Here is a 16,368-nt window from a genome sequence, read left to right as displayed (position 1 = left end):
TATTAAATTCTGTTACACAGAGTTATTGTACAGGAAGATCAACAGTGACTCATTTACCGTCTCTCGCATGGTTTTAACTTGTTCTATTTGACTAAAAACGTCAAGAAAATCATGTTTAAAGTGTTGCACTTCCACCACTGATCACACAATGTAACACCCGGCTGGATGTGATCAGTAAATCCTGCTCCCCAGGTTCCTCGGTGACAGACAGTCTGATCCTTGATGCAGTTCCTGATACACACACGGGGAAACAGATATCACCTGACTCATGAAACGTGCATGAATTAACATCAAGCTGACCTTTGACACCAAGCCGATGGTGTATTAGGGCTGTGTCCTCAGTACCTTGTTGTCTGGCTGTGAAACATGGACGACTTACAGCTATCAAGAAAAGAAGCTCCGCAATTTCCATCTGCACTGTGTGCGGTGGTTATTGGGTATCTCCTGGCGGGACACAATCAGGAAGCGGCAGCCCTCTCAAAGACAGAGCTCCCAAGTCTGTTAGGCTCAGCAAACAGAGGGAGGTTGGATGGCTCGGGCCCGTTTACAGGATGGAAGGTGGTCACATAGCTAAGGGCCAGGCGGACAGTGAGGCGGCCAAATCTCTGCTTGTAGGACCGTTACATTCGTGACATGGAGGCCCTAATTAGCGATTATCAGACATGAATTTCACTCGATGACTACAGAGGAAGGTGGCAGCACTTTCTGTGAGCTGTTGGGCATCACCATGATGCCCATTTGCTACAGCGGCATGGCAACAGACGCCAAGACTAGAAACAACAACCCATAACATCGCATTTAGCTTCATTTGAGGCACTTGTGATGGAAACTGCCCCTCAAGGATTGACCTCCTCAGCCATCAGAAACTGTGCAGCATATAGAGACACCCCATCTGAAATAGATTTGTTTGCTGTGTGTCCGTCATCTTTCATGAATGGAAGGATGACAAAGATCATTGTGATATTCATTTGCAAAAAATATGACGTGTTTCATACACAAACACACACATTCACACACACGAACACAGCCAGACACACACAGACGCATATGCACACACACACACATACACACATAAACACATTCACAAACATGCATCAATATATACAGATAGACAAACACGCACACATAGACAGACACACACACACACATGCACACACAAACAGACGTATAGAGGTGTACACAGACATACAGGCACACATGCACAAAGACACACAAACACACGCACATACACACACATATAAACGCATGCTCACACAGACACAGAAACACAGAAAGACACAGAAAGAAACACACACAAGAGCACAAACACACGGACACACACACAAAAACACACACACACACATGCACACACAGACACACACAGACGCACACGCACATACCACACACACTGACACACTCTGACACACACATACACACTCTCTCTCACGCACACACGCACATACACCCACAGAAACAGACACACACGCACACGTGCACACACACACAAGTACACACACACACACACACACAGATGCACATGCACATTCACACACATACACATGCATAAATACATTCACAGACACACACTGATACACACAGGCAGACATACATGCACACACAGACACATAGAGTCAAAAAACAGACACAGACGCACAAAGACACACACACAAACACATGCACATACACATAACCACACACACGCACACACACACGCCAATATGCCATCTTGCTCTAACGCCAGAAAAACCGCATTTCAAATTAGAATTCCCATCTTGACGACCTGGGCGGCTCCGTAGCACTGAGGAAAATGTCACCCAGTATCTTTCAGGTGGTATCATGAGCCAATAGACACTGGCATCCTGTTTCTTGAGGTGTAATCGTTGCAAGGGTTGCATTAAGGGGCCACCTATCATTCAATTTCTAATGGAAACTTCTTTCATTATTATTAGTGGAAACCTTGCGCTTGTCAGTTTTCAATAGGAACTTTTATCTTTTATTGCTGAAGTTGATGCTGCTGCTGTTAATTGCTTCAATGAGACCTCTTCATGTGTTACAATACAAACCATTTATCTTCCATTCTTGCTGATACAAAGACTTGCATCTTCGAATGTATCATCAGGATCTGTCCCTCTTCTCTCCAAACTAGCCCATATCTCATTTGTATATTAAATCCAGGGACAGTTATTGTCCTCGCTGCACAAACCCATATCCCTGCTTATGTTACAGCAGGTCCTGCCTCTCCAATCACTGAATTTGCCCATATCTATGTTTATAACGTATCAGCCCCAGTTACTGTTATGACTGTATTGGCCCATATTTCTATCTATATTACAGCAAATCCTGTCTCTATTATTAATTCACTAGCCCATGTCTCTATTTATATTACACGAGATCATGTCTCTGTTAATACTGAACAAGTAATGTCTCTATTATGACTGCACTAGCTGATACCTCAGTTTCTGTTACAGTAGAGCCCACCTCTGTTATTGCTGCACTGGCCCATATCTCCTTTTATATTGCACCAGGTCGTTTATAATTTTATGCCTCGCCAGGCCCTGAGTCATTTCAGATAAGTTTCCATAGATTATACAAATTAAAGAGACAGATAAATTAGTCCAAAAATGATTAGAACGTTCGGGGTGGAATTTGTAAAGCTCACAGTTAAAAACCGCAAAAAGAGAACAACGAGAGTTTCAATCCTTTCCAACAATTGGAATAATAAATCGGATAATTTCAGGTGCGTGAATATTATGTCAGGTAAACGTACAGGATCATTTTTTCCGTCGCTTGCATAAATCATCACACATTTGATGTAAATATCAGGAGCTTCAGTGAGATGCTGAGGTGAACATTTTCCAATAAGCTGCTCGTCATTCTCGATGTGATTCTAATCCCTGAGTTCCTCAGGGCAGTGTCCAAGCCCAAGCATCTTCATCTGCCTCTTTAATCTCCTCCCCTCCCCCATCATAAGGTCAGAAGTGGGGATGTTCGCTGATGATTACACAATGTTCAGCACCATTCATGACTCCACATATACTGAAACACACCATGGCCAAATGCAGCAAGACCTGGACAACATAGACTCTTGGGCTGATTAGCATCAAGCAGCATTCGTGCCGACACAAACACCCAGTAGTGACCATTTCCAACAAGAGAGAATCCAACTATTTCCCCTTGACATTTAAAGGAATTAGTATCACTGAATCCCCGACTATCAACGTTGTGGCGCTTTACCATTGAGCAGAAACTGAACTGTACCAGCAATGTAAATATTGTGGCGACAAGAGCAGATCAGAGGCTGAGAATGCTGAGGAGAGTAATTCACCTCTTGAACCCCCAAACTCGCGCAGCACCTACAAGGCTCACGTCAGGAGTGTGATGGAATACTCTCCACTTGTTTGAGTGAGCACGGCACCAGTAACACACTAGAAGCTCGACACCATCCAACACAATGTAGCCCACTTTTTGACACCTTGCATACCACCTTCACCATTTACTCCCTCCACCACCGAACACAGTAGCATCAGTGTGTGCCATCTACTCAACAATGCTCCTTCGACAGCACCTTCCAAACCCACGACCGCTACCATTTAGAAGGGCAAAGGCAGCTGAAAGATGGGAACATGACCACCTGGGAGTTCCCCTCCAAGTCATTCACCATCCTGACTTGGAGATGTATCACCCTTCCCTCACTGTCGCTGGGTCAAAATCCTGGAACTCCCTCCCTAACAGCACTGTGGGTGTACCTACACCTATGGGCTGCAGCGGTTCAAGAAGGCAGCTCACCACCACATTCTCAAGGACAATTAGGGATGGGCATAAAAATGTTGGACTAGCCAACTACGCTCACGTCCCGTGAAATAATAAATAATAATTTTCCAAATGATCTTTGGGAACAGAAAAGCCGATTCTTGGAAGCGAAATGATCAGTCTGACATCACTTTGTAAACAATGGAAAACAACCGAATAGTTATCAATAAATAGTTGCAGTATTAAACTATCTGCAATTAAAATGCAGGAACTCTTTGGGATTTAACACATTCCCTGAAGGTTGAGATGGGCTGTAGTTTATCATTGAGGTTAATGTCAGGGAATTATTCTTTATTAAGTTTATTTTTTCAAAAAAGCATTATTAGAAAACCGGAGATTTAAATGAATGGGCAATTCCCAGAGACAGCGAGAGAGAGAGAGAAAGAGAGAGAGAGAGAAGAGCGAGAGAGAGCTATACTTTCAGTGAGTTAGACGCTGTCTCAGGTAGAGAGATGACAGACATTAAGTGAATGTGGTGACAAAGGTGCCCGTCTTAGCAAATAAATGGTTGGTAGGACATGAATTTCTAAACAAGAGCGCACAACAGAATATACTATCAATAAATATTTACATTATTAGATGATCTGTAGTTACAGTTTGAATAAGAGAAAATAAAAAAAGCTGAAACATTCTGGTGAAGATAAATCTTTTATCTTTGCGGAATGATGCAGCATGATTTCTTTTCACACGGACACACAGAGCAGGCGATGTCTCATATGTAATACTGTTGGCTGTAATGAAACTGAATATCAGGAGCTGCACGGAACAAATGGTCAATTGGAAACCTGTAGTTTTAGGCCAAAGTTAGAGGCCCATTTCGAACTCAAAGTCCACCTTATAGAAACATAGACTAGTGCAGTAACAACAGAGACAGAGTCTGGTGTGGTAATTACTGAGACAGGGCCTAGTGCAATTTAAGCAGAGACATTATTAGTGCAGTAATAATAGAGACCATCTAATGTTACTTAAGCAAAGATGTGACCTAGTGCACGATAGTGTCTACTGCTGTAATAGCGGAGACTGGGCTAGTGCAATTGTTACTGATACAGGGCCTGGATCAACACCAAGTGAAATATGGCAGTTATTACAGGCACAGGGCACAGATTAATTGCTTCCTAGAGAGAGTCTAAGTCGTAAAAATGGAGAGTACCGACAGTGTAAGAGAGACAGAGATGATCTCATGGAGTAAAATCAGGGAAAGGGAGAGTGGAGTAGAAGCAGAGACAGAGGTACAAAGACAAAGCCTCTGCAGAGACAGGATCCATTTTAATTGAAAAGACAGACAAGCTCGAGTGTGATGCAGTTTGATACAAACTCTAGTGTGAAATGTTCTGAAATATGGTCTAGAGGAATATAAGTGCAGACATGATTGAGTGTGTTATAAGCAGGGCTGCGATTAGTGGAACATAAGTGAGACAGTGCAGAGTGCAGTAATAACTGAGACAGGATCTTGTGTAATACGAACCTGCCTAGTGTAGCAATAACACAGACCAGATCCAGTATAAGAAAACTGATACACAGTCTAGTGGAGCTTCACATAATCCAGCGCTCTTTGTAATATAATCTGACGCAGTGTCTGGTGAATTAAATACCTGCAAAGGTACGAGATTAATAAAAACAGGGACATGCACTAGTACAGCAATAAGAGAGTAAAGGTATAGGACAATAACAACAGAAACAGGGAATTGTGTGATATGAATGGAGGCATGTATTGGTGCAGCATTAACTGAGACAGGGTCCAGTTTGATAGACACGTGGCAGGTTCTACTGGAGTAATAGCTGAGACAGAGACTTGTTAAATGCAAATAAAAACATGTTCTAGTTTTCTATAACCAGAGACAAGCTCTAGTGCAGTGACAACTGGGGCATGGCTTATTGTAACTTTAGCCGAGACCTGCTTCAGTGCAGTCATGACTGAGATAGTGCCAACTGTATTGTGGCCCTAGTCCAGTACATAAACAACTGTGACTGAGCCAATTACAGAAACAACTGAGAGATGACCTTCTCTAATATGATCAGACACATGTCCTAGTGTAATAGAAACAGAAACGGCGTCTAATTTAATATGAACAGAGACAGTGCCAAATGCAGTAATAATTGAGACAGCGCCTGCTTCATGTGATGTGAGCAATCACGGTTTCACTGCCACCCACTGGTCAAACTTTGCTACTGCAGGTGTTGTGAAAATGTCGATTCCATTTACTGTTTCTGAGATCAATGGTTAAAATCAGAAATAATGGAAAACTTAATCGACAGGATTTGAACCTGCGCGGGGTAATCCCAATGGATTTCAAATCCATCGCCTCAACCACTCGGTCACGACAACAGACCTGGAGAGTAAAACATATATATTTCATATATGAAATCATAGAATAGTTACAGCAGAGAAAGAGGGTCTTCTTCCCACCCTGTCACTGCAACAACCCAACCTTTTCCCAATAACCCTGCAATTTATACTGCCCCTCCTCGTTCTCCCTCCCAAACTGAGAATGAAAGAGAGTGAATGAAAGAGGAAGAGAAGTGACGGGTTGTTTAGATCCCAGGGAGAAGAGACTCCGGGAACAGTTCATTGTGACAGTTCACAAAGCAACAAGAAAATAACATTCCCTGAGGAGGGCCAGGAGTGGGAGCGTGTTTAGTTCAAACACAGAAGACCTGTTCAGCCAATAACAGCATCGGGTCTGTTAGACATAAACATGAAGTGAACAGTGACGTGAAATAGTGCCACAAGCTGCGGATTGCAACTTTCAATTTCCAAGACCCACCATCCTCATCAATGCGGCTCCTCTGAAACTTTCAAGGTAAATGTTGATCCTTTATAAGGTGCCGTTCCCAGAACGAGACACAGTCCTCCAGGTGTGATCTAACCAGGGCTTTGTATAGCTGCAGCAAACCTTTCCCTCTTTCCTATAACAGCCTCTGTAACATGTTGTACAGACAGGGGGATTAGATTGTATCGATCGAATAAGAAAAATAAGGAGATGCTTCATCAGACTAAAATTCCTTTTCAAATTCCATTTGAAATGAACTTATTTTTTTGAAAGCTGTGTAAGAATCCCCAGCCTAACTCTTCATGTCACTGGGTCAGGGAAACTTTGTTAATTTTCACACACTGAGCATGGACACGGCAGCAGCTCCTGCACCTCTTTCAATATTGTTTTTCTTAACTCAGAGTTTTCGAAATGGAATTGGACAATGACTTGAAAGGGAGAAAAACGATCAGGGTGATGGAGAAAGAGAAGGAAATTGAGACTAATTGGAAAGAACATTGTAAAAAGCTGATAATGATATGATGGTTTAAATGGTCTCCTCGCACACTCTGCCATTTTATGATGACATCATCAGATTAATTTGATGACAACATTTCTAAATTTGCCACCCGAATTCCATTTCTGTAAAACAAAGACCCAAAGTGCAGCTGCAGGACCTCACAGTTTAACATAGTGTGCAGGTGCCTCTGGCTTTGTCAGGTATTGTTCTGTAGGGGAGTGGTTATCACATGTGCATGAAATCACCAAGCCTCCTTAGACAGAACCTTCCAAGCCCACGACAATTACCATCTAGAAAAACAAGGGCAGCAGATAGATGGGAACACGACCACCTGGAATTTCTCCTGCAAGGCACTCACCATCTTGACTCGGAAATATGTCGCTGTTTCTTCACTGTTGCTGGGTCAAAATCCTGGAACTCCCTTCCTAACAGCACTCTGGGTGTACCTACACCACAGGGACTGCTGCGTTTCAAGAAGGCAGCTCAGCAGCACCTTCTCAAGGGACAATGGGATGGGCAATAAATGCTGGCCCAGCCAGCGAAGCCCACATCTCGAGAATGAATTACAAACTGTCTGCAGAATTAATCATAAATCTTCTTCTCATCCGTGTTACTCAAAGTTATTTCAGTTGCAAACATTCACTAAATTTGGAGTCTGAAACGGAACAATCATTGGCCAATTTGGTGACACCGTTGTTTTCTGGGTCTTTGTCTCTCCTTAGGCCTCTGTCACTCTCGGTGTACATGTCTGTGTGTGCTCCTCTCTGTGTGTCAATGTGGTTCAGTCCCCCGAGGGGTTGAACACATTTTTTCCCATCACAAACTTTTTACACATTGGTTGTGCAGCTTCACATTACAATGTAACAGAGAAAAGTATCAAGATGAAAGAGGAATTTGCAATGTTCTCGCATCCCAGATCTTCACCTCTGTGTTTGCTCTTGATCTGTTGCACTGATGCAATTCCCGAGCTCTGATACCAAATTCCAGCTCTTGCTCCATTCATTCTGATAGAGGTGATATGCAGGATTTCCTGCGTTTTTTATTACTCAGGTTCATCCTAGCACTTCGCCCAAGGTTATCAAATCACTGCTCCTAAACAGGAATCGAACCCACGCCCTGACTATGAAAGGCAGAATCCTAGCTATTGGGCCACCAGAGAAGGTGCTCACAAGCCTCACAACCTGGGTAAGCCATGCTACCTGTGCCTTTTATTTTCATTTCAGACCTCTTTCATTAGAGACACGTTTCTCCCTCAAATTGACACGTTTATATAAAACACAAACAACATCCATTGTCAGACAGTTCCGGGTTGTTATTGGGTCCTTAAGCGACAAAGAGAAAAGAATCCAACTCTCCTGTTGCCCAGCGGGTTCCAACAGCAGTGATGTTTTTTTTATCTGAATATAAATTTAAAATATAATTTAACAACTGACCAACCATGTACCTACAAATCTATGAAGTTATTGGATTCAAATAGACCCGTTAATGATTCTCTCTTCCTCAGCTCCGCAGTGAGTGAGACAGGGAAAAGCAGAAAAGCAGCAATATTCCGGCCCCGCACTCTCCAATCACCCGCTGCCAGCAAACAGATACACTCACTTTCCTGAGTGTTTATTCTGTGAAATGGTGAAGAGCGAATCTAAGTCGCTTGTAAGATACTGCGCTCAGTTAATATCCAACAACAAACAGGAACAAGGCAGCTTTCCTCTCACTTAAAAGGGCAAGTTTTGATAATGCTTCTGCATATAATAACTTATATTTATAAAGCGCATTTAATCTGTTGAAATGTCACAAGGCGTCCCCCGTGGTCATTATTAACAAAGTGTGACACCGAGACTCATATTCGGTCAGATGACTAAAAGCTCGGTCAAAGGTGGAGGCTTTAAGAACTGTCTTAAAGGAGGAAAGTATCGATTTCATGTTCCAGCTAACAGCAATGTTTCTTCTCATTGGCTAAAGAAGTCTCCTGTGTTCAACCTAAACAGACCAATTAGTCGGAGAAAGTTCTCTCTGGTGAAAAGATCGGGAATGAAACAAAAAGTCGAAAGAGCCCTCTAAATGTCAAACCTTTTTGGTACTTTCCCTGATGTCTCATGACTGGGGATCGGCGCTTCCATTGGCCCACAGCAAATAGGGTGGAGGTTTTGGAAATTGAAAGTTACACATGTGCAGCTTGTGGGACCATTTCACCTCACTGTCAATTTTATGTTCCAGCTCGAAGCAACTGTTGTTCTCATTGGCTGAAGAATTCGTTTGTGTTAAGCCTAAACAGGCAGTTTTGAGGTGAAAGAGATCTGAACTGAAAAACAATAGGCAAAAGCAGCGTGGATACGCCAAATCAAAATATATTTTGAAGGATTCCCTGGTGGTCTAGTGGTTAGGATTCGGCGCTTTCATCGCCGCGGCCCGCGTTCGATTCCCGGTCAGGGGATTAAGGTTTGTTGAGTGTGGTCACTTTCTATTTGCAAACAGCTCCACCGAGAGTTGAAAGTTTAGCCTCACAGCAAGAAATGTCACACTTCGAACAAGTCGAGAACAAACAGACAGGAAGAAGGGCTGGTTGCAAGGCGAAATATAGGTGGGAGAAGGACGAATGTTACTGTCTCCCATTTGCACCGGCACAAATATCACTTCTGATCAATCAACTCCGCTTTGGAAGCAGCGCGCCGGGCCCAATGGGCTCTTTCTATGCTGTAATTTTCTATAATGTTGTTTCCCAACACCACCAACACTGCCACTTTATAACCCATTCTAGCGAAATGCGCTTTCTTACCTTGTATTCGGCTCGTCTGAAACCAAAACACGGAGCAAATTCAGCGAGTTTTCTTGTCATTTCCAGCACGAGATTAGTCACGAGACTAAATGAGCGACACATTAATGGTGCCAATCCTTCACTGGAGCTCACCGTGTCCAAAGAGCACTGTTACCATCAGCCTGTTAGGCACCTTCCTGCAATACATCTGCTGAACAATATAAGCTTCTCACAGCTCTGCTTTCTTCACATTGAAATCCAGTGTAAAAATGTGAACAATTTCAAAGCTGATTAACGTAGACAAGACTGGAAGGAGAGTGTGACTGTGGATAATCGGCACTGTGCACATTCCTGAAATCAGTATCTGGGAGAATCAGGAAGATGAGATCCTGGTGTCTTTTTACTCTATGGTCTGCAAACCCATCTTATTGTGTCTTACATTCCCACGTACTGACTGTGTCTGCATCAAGCAGCTAATTGACCTGGGAGCTGTGAGGGCAGAGGGAGCTGGAGGCGAGACAGGGACAGAAGCAGAAAGAAAGGCGACATGAAAGTGCTTTGAATTTGATGTCTGTCAGTTGGTGCCAGTGGTGAATGTCTGCCTTGTAGGTGTCACTGAATGAGGTTGTGTTTTTTTGTTTTAGAGCAGCAAGATTGTAAATGACAACAGCCCCCAACATGGGGCTCCAACACGTGACCATGAAATTAAGCGTTTTATATTCTATTGACTGAGTTAGCCGGGAATGAGGGAAGGAATCCTTCATATCCCAACACATATGGCGACAGACGTTTTTTTTTTTCACCTGGAGCCTCAGCTTGTTCTGAATCTTAGAGTGTAGAAGGGAATCGACCTACAAAAGCCCCAAGGTTGCAATGCATTCCTCTCAGTCATCAATAACATCATTCCCATCTTCCACTTCTTAGTTGCACCTCCTTCCAAAAATTTCAAACTCTCTCTTTCATTTTTCATCCTTATATTTTTCTCTAACATTTTAACATGAAGTTGCACAACTAGTTTAAACAAAGTTAGTGATGGTAAAAATGTGTTCACCCCTCGGGGAACTGACTCACATTGACACACACAGAGGAACACACACAAACATATGCACCGAGAGTGACAGAGGGAAAGGGTTTGTCTCTAAGGAGAGGCAAATATCCAGAAAGCAAGCATGAGGCCAAGATTTATTCCAGTTCCAAGTTTCGTGAGTGTTTTCGTGAATGAACAGAAATAGAAAAACCCCCAAGTGTCTGGATGGATTTTATTCAATTTAACCGATAATTAACTCTGTAGACACAGTTAAAAACAGGAATAATGAGAAGCGGGGAATCCCAATGGACTTGGGCTCCATCACCTAAACTAATCAGCCACGACAACTGGCCCTGTGCACAGGTTAATGTCGATGGTATAAAATCATAAATATCTACAGCAGAGGAAGATGACATTCAGCCCATCATGACAATGCCGGCTTATGGCAAAAGAAATTCAGCTAATTTGATAACCCCACATTTTCTCTACTGCAATTTAAATTTATATTGTCTCTCCTCGCTCTTCCTGTTAAAATTAAGCATGACAGGCATCTATTTTGACAGTGAGCTGGCACCTTTTGCATCATTCGCGTTTGTAGTTGTATGTTAAGTGAATGTAATATCTCTCAGTCACATTACATTTCCTATTCACCATTTCACAGGATAAACCCTCAGCAAAGTGAGAAAATCTTTCAGCTGGCAGTGGGTGATTGGAGAGTGCGGGGCCGGAATATTGCTAATTTTCTGCTTTTCCCTGTCTCACTCTCTGTGGAGCCGAGAAAGAGAGAATCATTGACGTGTTTGTTTGAATCCAATAATTTCACAGGTGTCTTATGAGTTAGGTGTAATTACATAGTCGTTTATTGTTTTTTAGTGTGTTTGAAATGAACATTCAAAACAAAAACATCGGTGTGGGAACACACTGGTTAAGGGTAAAGTTTGCGGAATATTTCCTCGCAGCTCAAGTAGCCAATGAGAGCCCAGAGCTGTGTGACAATGAAAGCTGATAGGGAGAAAAAAGTGAAACATTCATCCCTGGGTAGTTTCGAACCACCAACCTTTTGGTGACCAATTGAATATGTTAAACAATTGCGCCACAGAGACTGACGTAAGGCTGACCTGCCAGCTTTCCTAAACCAGGGTGTCAGCGAGTTTAAGCTTCAGATTGCTGCTACTGAGATGACAATTGTTCTCTTCATTTTTACTCTTCCAAAATAAAGGTTAGGACATTCACTGTGGATACACAGAAACAGTCTGATCCCACCCACTGCAGGCACATCCATGTCACCGGGAACCAGCTCTCCGACAACTGGTGCCATCTCCCTTCGAGACTTTCGGTGTCTTGTCTGTTACCAAGAATGCTGATTGTCCTGAAGCCGATGTTAGGTTTGAATTCCTGATGTGCAGTAACAAGAATCATTTCAGTCTCTCAGGTCAGATAACTTCACTGATAACATCAGAGTTAATGTTCCAGCGTCTTAAAGAAGGGAAAGGTGCCTTGAATGTCTCTGGCCAGTCGAACAGATCACCCTTCATTGCTCCTCAGATTCTGGTTCCCAAAGAGTTTCTAAAGATTCACAAAACTGGAGACTGGGTTTTTTGTTTTGGTTCCTTCTCCATTTCCCCACCTGCCAACTGACAATATTTTCCAAATATTGAACAGACCGCAAAGTGGCCCCGAGACCACAATCAGATCAGCCATGATCTTACTGAATGGCAGAGCAGGGTCAAAGGGCTGAATGGCCTCCTCCTGATCCTCATTCCTCTCTTTCCTGCGACACTGCCCGGATCAGCTACTGACTTTAGCAAACTGCCTTCGGAATTAATGATTAGTTAAATGAAATAAAAACCATCCAACTATTTCTGTGTTTCTTATTTCCGTTCATCTGCAAACATTCACTAAATTTGCAGTCTGAAATGGAACAATAATTGGCCAAGTTGGTGACATCCTTGTTTTCTGGGTGTTTGTCACTCTCGGTGCAAAGGTCTGTGTGTGTCAGTGTGGTTCAGTTCCCCGAGGGGTTTGAACACATTTTTCACCATCACAAACTTTAGTCATATTAGCTGTGCAGTTTCATATCAAAATGTTACAGAGGAAATATCAAGATTAAAGATTGAAGAGGAATTTGCAATGTTTGGAAGGAGGTGCAGCTAAGAAGTGGAAGGTGTGAATGATGTTATTGATGATTGAGAGGAATGTATTGCAACCTTGAGGCTTTTGGAGGTCGATCACCTTTGAAATTCGGAACAAGCTGAGGCTTGAGTTCGAAAACAGCCGTGATCTCCATGGATGTTGGGATGTGGAATACTTCACTCTTCTTACATGCCTGGCGAGTTCAGTCGACGGCGTCTGAGACTCTTAATGCCAGGTTGTTAGGTTTGCGACCTGTGCTCAGTGAAATTCCCTTTTTAAACTTTGCTGCTTTCATGGGTGATCCCCAGGTCTCCATTCCTCCGGCAGTGTCACCGCTGAAACTGACTCTTTCTCCATCCTGCTTTGTTAATATCACAGCTGCTGGTTTCTGAGTGAAACTGCTCTCTGCATCATTGAAAGTCAGAGTATTTAATTCTGAGCATTTGGTGCTTTCACCGCTGCAGCCTAGGTTTAATTCGCATACAGGTAAAAACCTTTTCCTTTCCGTTGTGTGAACTATCACAAGGAACAGGAATTCCTTCTTGAATCAAATCGGGTCTGGCAGCGTCTGTGGAGTGAGAAAGAGTTAATCTGGTTGATCTTTCATCAGAGCTGGAAAAGTCAGAGATGTAACAGGTGGAAAACAAGTCCAGAGCGGAGGGAGAGGAGTGAAAGGACAAAAGGGAAGGACTGTGATAGGTTACCAGGCACGAGAGAGAAACTGACTAAAGAGATGATGGTGCAAAATGTGGGTGGGACAGATTTTTCTTTCTGCTGTTCAAACTGGGACAAATATCACTGATCAAGCAATCACAACTGCTTTTTCAAAGCAGCACGCCGGGCCGAATGGCCTCTTTCTGTGCTGTAACTTTCTATAATTGTTTCATTTTCACTCTCAATGCTGCTGCCTTCACAGTCATTCCATCATCTTACAACCCATTCCAGAAAATACCCACACACATCCCTTGTGTTCTGTTCCTTTAAGATCATGGGACTGAGTAAATGCAGTGGGAAATTTCCTTCTCATTTAGCACGAGATTTGGAAACAGATCTGGGAAATATTTGTGTCAGTGCAAACAATGAAATATCCCCTATCACCTCTACATTTTCCCATGCACCACCATCTCTATGGTCACTGCTTTTCAGCCTATCACAGCCCTTCTCTGATTTCTGATCTTCACCTCTGTATTTGTTCGCGACCTGTTGCACGGGTGACATTTCCGGCTCTGATGCAAAACTCCAGCTCTCACTCCACTGATTCAGGCGGAGCTGATATGCGTTTTCCGTTTTCAATCAGGAAGTAATGCATATTTATATTAATCATTCGCATGACATTTATAAGCGCCGAATCCTAACCACTAGACCCCCAGGCTTGCAAATTCACAGCCCGGCTTATCTATGCTACCTGTGCATTTTATTTTCATTTCACATCTCTTTCACCAGAGACACTTTTCTCCCACAAAATGACGCGTTTATGTAGAACACAAACGACTTCTTCAGCCTATGACAACAGCGATTGCTGTTAGCTGGAGCAGCATTCATTGTCACACAGTCCTGCGATGTCATTGGGTCGTTAAGTGACAAAAAAAGGCAGAAATCGCCAACTCTCCTGTTACCCGGCGAGTTCCAACAGATATGTTTTTATTGAATATTCATTTTGAATATTCTCCACTCACCCGCTGTCAGCTGAAGAATATCCTCACTTTGCGGAGTGTCCACTTTGTGAAAAGACGAAGAGTAAGTGCAATCCGGCTGTGAGATTCTGCATTCAGCTAATATCCAACAACAAGCCAGGAGCGAAGCAACTTTCCCTTTTGCCGAATTGAAGTAGTTTCAAAAATGTTTCTGCCCGGTTTTTGAACCGGGGACATTTCGCATACAAGGAGAATAAGATAACCACTACACTACAGAAACTTAATAAGCCAGACATCAAGTGCACCTGACTATGATGCAGTTCCGCAGCAGCACTTTGGGTCCTTGTTTTGAAGAAATGGAATTCGGCTGTTCTCATTAGGAATGCTGGAGACAGACTGATCAACAATGTCATCATCAAATGGCACAGCGTGTTGGAGAGTCTCTCTGATCATCGCAGCTTCTTTTTTAAAGAGCCATCAATTAGTCTCAATATTCCCCTCTCTTTCCATAAGCCTCAATTTCTCTATTTCAAGTAACTGTCTAATTCACTTTTGAAGAAGGAGTTTCTGCAGAATCCATGCACAGTTTCCCTGACCCAGTGACATGGAGATTTGGACTTGGGTTCCTTCCAGTCCCTCGAGGAGTTGATCCTAATCCCAGCACTACCACAGTTTAAGTCACATTCCCACTTTTCGGCACGTTAGGAATTCCCTTTCGGAGAACAAGAGGAGATTCTAGTTTATTATAGGGCGGGTTGTGGTCCTTTATGTTGTTTGGAAAAGCACGGAGAGACAATACAAATATAAATTGTTGTGGGGGTAAAGGCGGGTGTGTGGAATCGGTAGAGCTGCTCTTCCAGACAGCCAGAACAGACATGGGCCGATTGACTTATTTTGCAGCCATCTCTGATTTGATAAGAACACCTTTGAGCTCGCGAGCAGCTGTTAGTCGAGCTGAGTGTTTAAGGTGACGGATTTGAAATCCATTGGGGTCTCCCCCTGAAGGTTTGAATCCTGCTGACTGCAGTTCACATTATTCCTCATTTTAACCAGGTGCCGCCAACCTCATCCCTGCGGCTCCTGTGAAACTGACAAGGCGGCACACGGCAGAAATTCATCACTGAAAGTAACTGACACACATCAAATTCTGCCACTTTCATGTTGCATCTTTTAACTTCCTGTTCTCCATCTCAGACATTTCCACGTCTATCAAATGTCACCCACCTGGGACTTAGCATCTACCTCAGTCTATTGAATATGGTCGACTTTCTCATGTAGCCTTGTTAGCTGGTGGCTCCATAGATCAGTGGTTGGAGCACTGCCCTTGTAAACCAGGGTTTTCTGAGTTTGACCTTCACTAGAGCCTATCATTGACCTCTGGCTGAGAATACGAAGCTATGTGGAAAGCTGAAAAGCCGCAGAACAGTACCTAAGAAGAAAAAGCAAAGTACTGCGGTGAAGCATTTTGCTTTTAAGTTAAAGTACTGTGGATGCTGGAAATCTGAAGTAAAAACTCAGCATTTGGCAGCATCTGTGGAGAGAGAAACAGACTCGACTGCACTTGTGCAAAGAACGCCGAAAGTTCCATCAGTCCCTACAGCACAATTGATCAGTGTGTTCGACTAACTGAAAGTTTGGTGGTTCTCAGGGACGAAGCTTCCAATGTTTTTTCCTCCCACCAACATTCATTGTCACACAGATTTGGGTTGTCAACGGCGACAAGAAATGTTTCCATAAGTGTTGCCAGTTCTACTTCTCTGCAG

The 16,368-nt window shown here is 43.2% G+C and overlaps 1 non-coding gene across 1 annotated transcript; it reads left to right on the top strand.

Annotated features, from left to right (window-relative positions):
• The first annotated feature begins 9,418 nt into the window (after positions 1-9,418).
• On the top strand, positions 9,419-9,490 carry trnae-uuc. Its single transcript has one exon. It is a non-coding gene; the product is annotated as a tRNA-Glu (tRNA).
• The last annotated feature ends 6,878 nt before the right edge of the window (positions 9,491-16,368 follow it).

This window comes from Carcharodon carcharias (assembly GCF_017639515.1).
Source record: "Carcharodon carcharias isolate sCarCar2 chromosome 21 unlocalized genomic scaffold, sCarCar2.pri SUPER_21_unloc_1, whole genome shotgun sequence".
Classification (NCBI taxonomy): domain Eukaryota; kingdom Metazoa; phylum Chordata; class Chondrichthyes; order Lamniformes; family Lamnidae; genus Carcharodon; species Carcharodon carcharias.
This window is presented reverse-complemented; position numbering and strand designations above follow the sequence as displayed.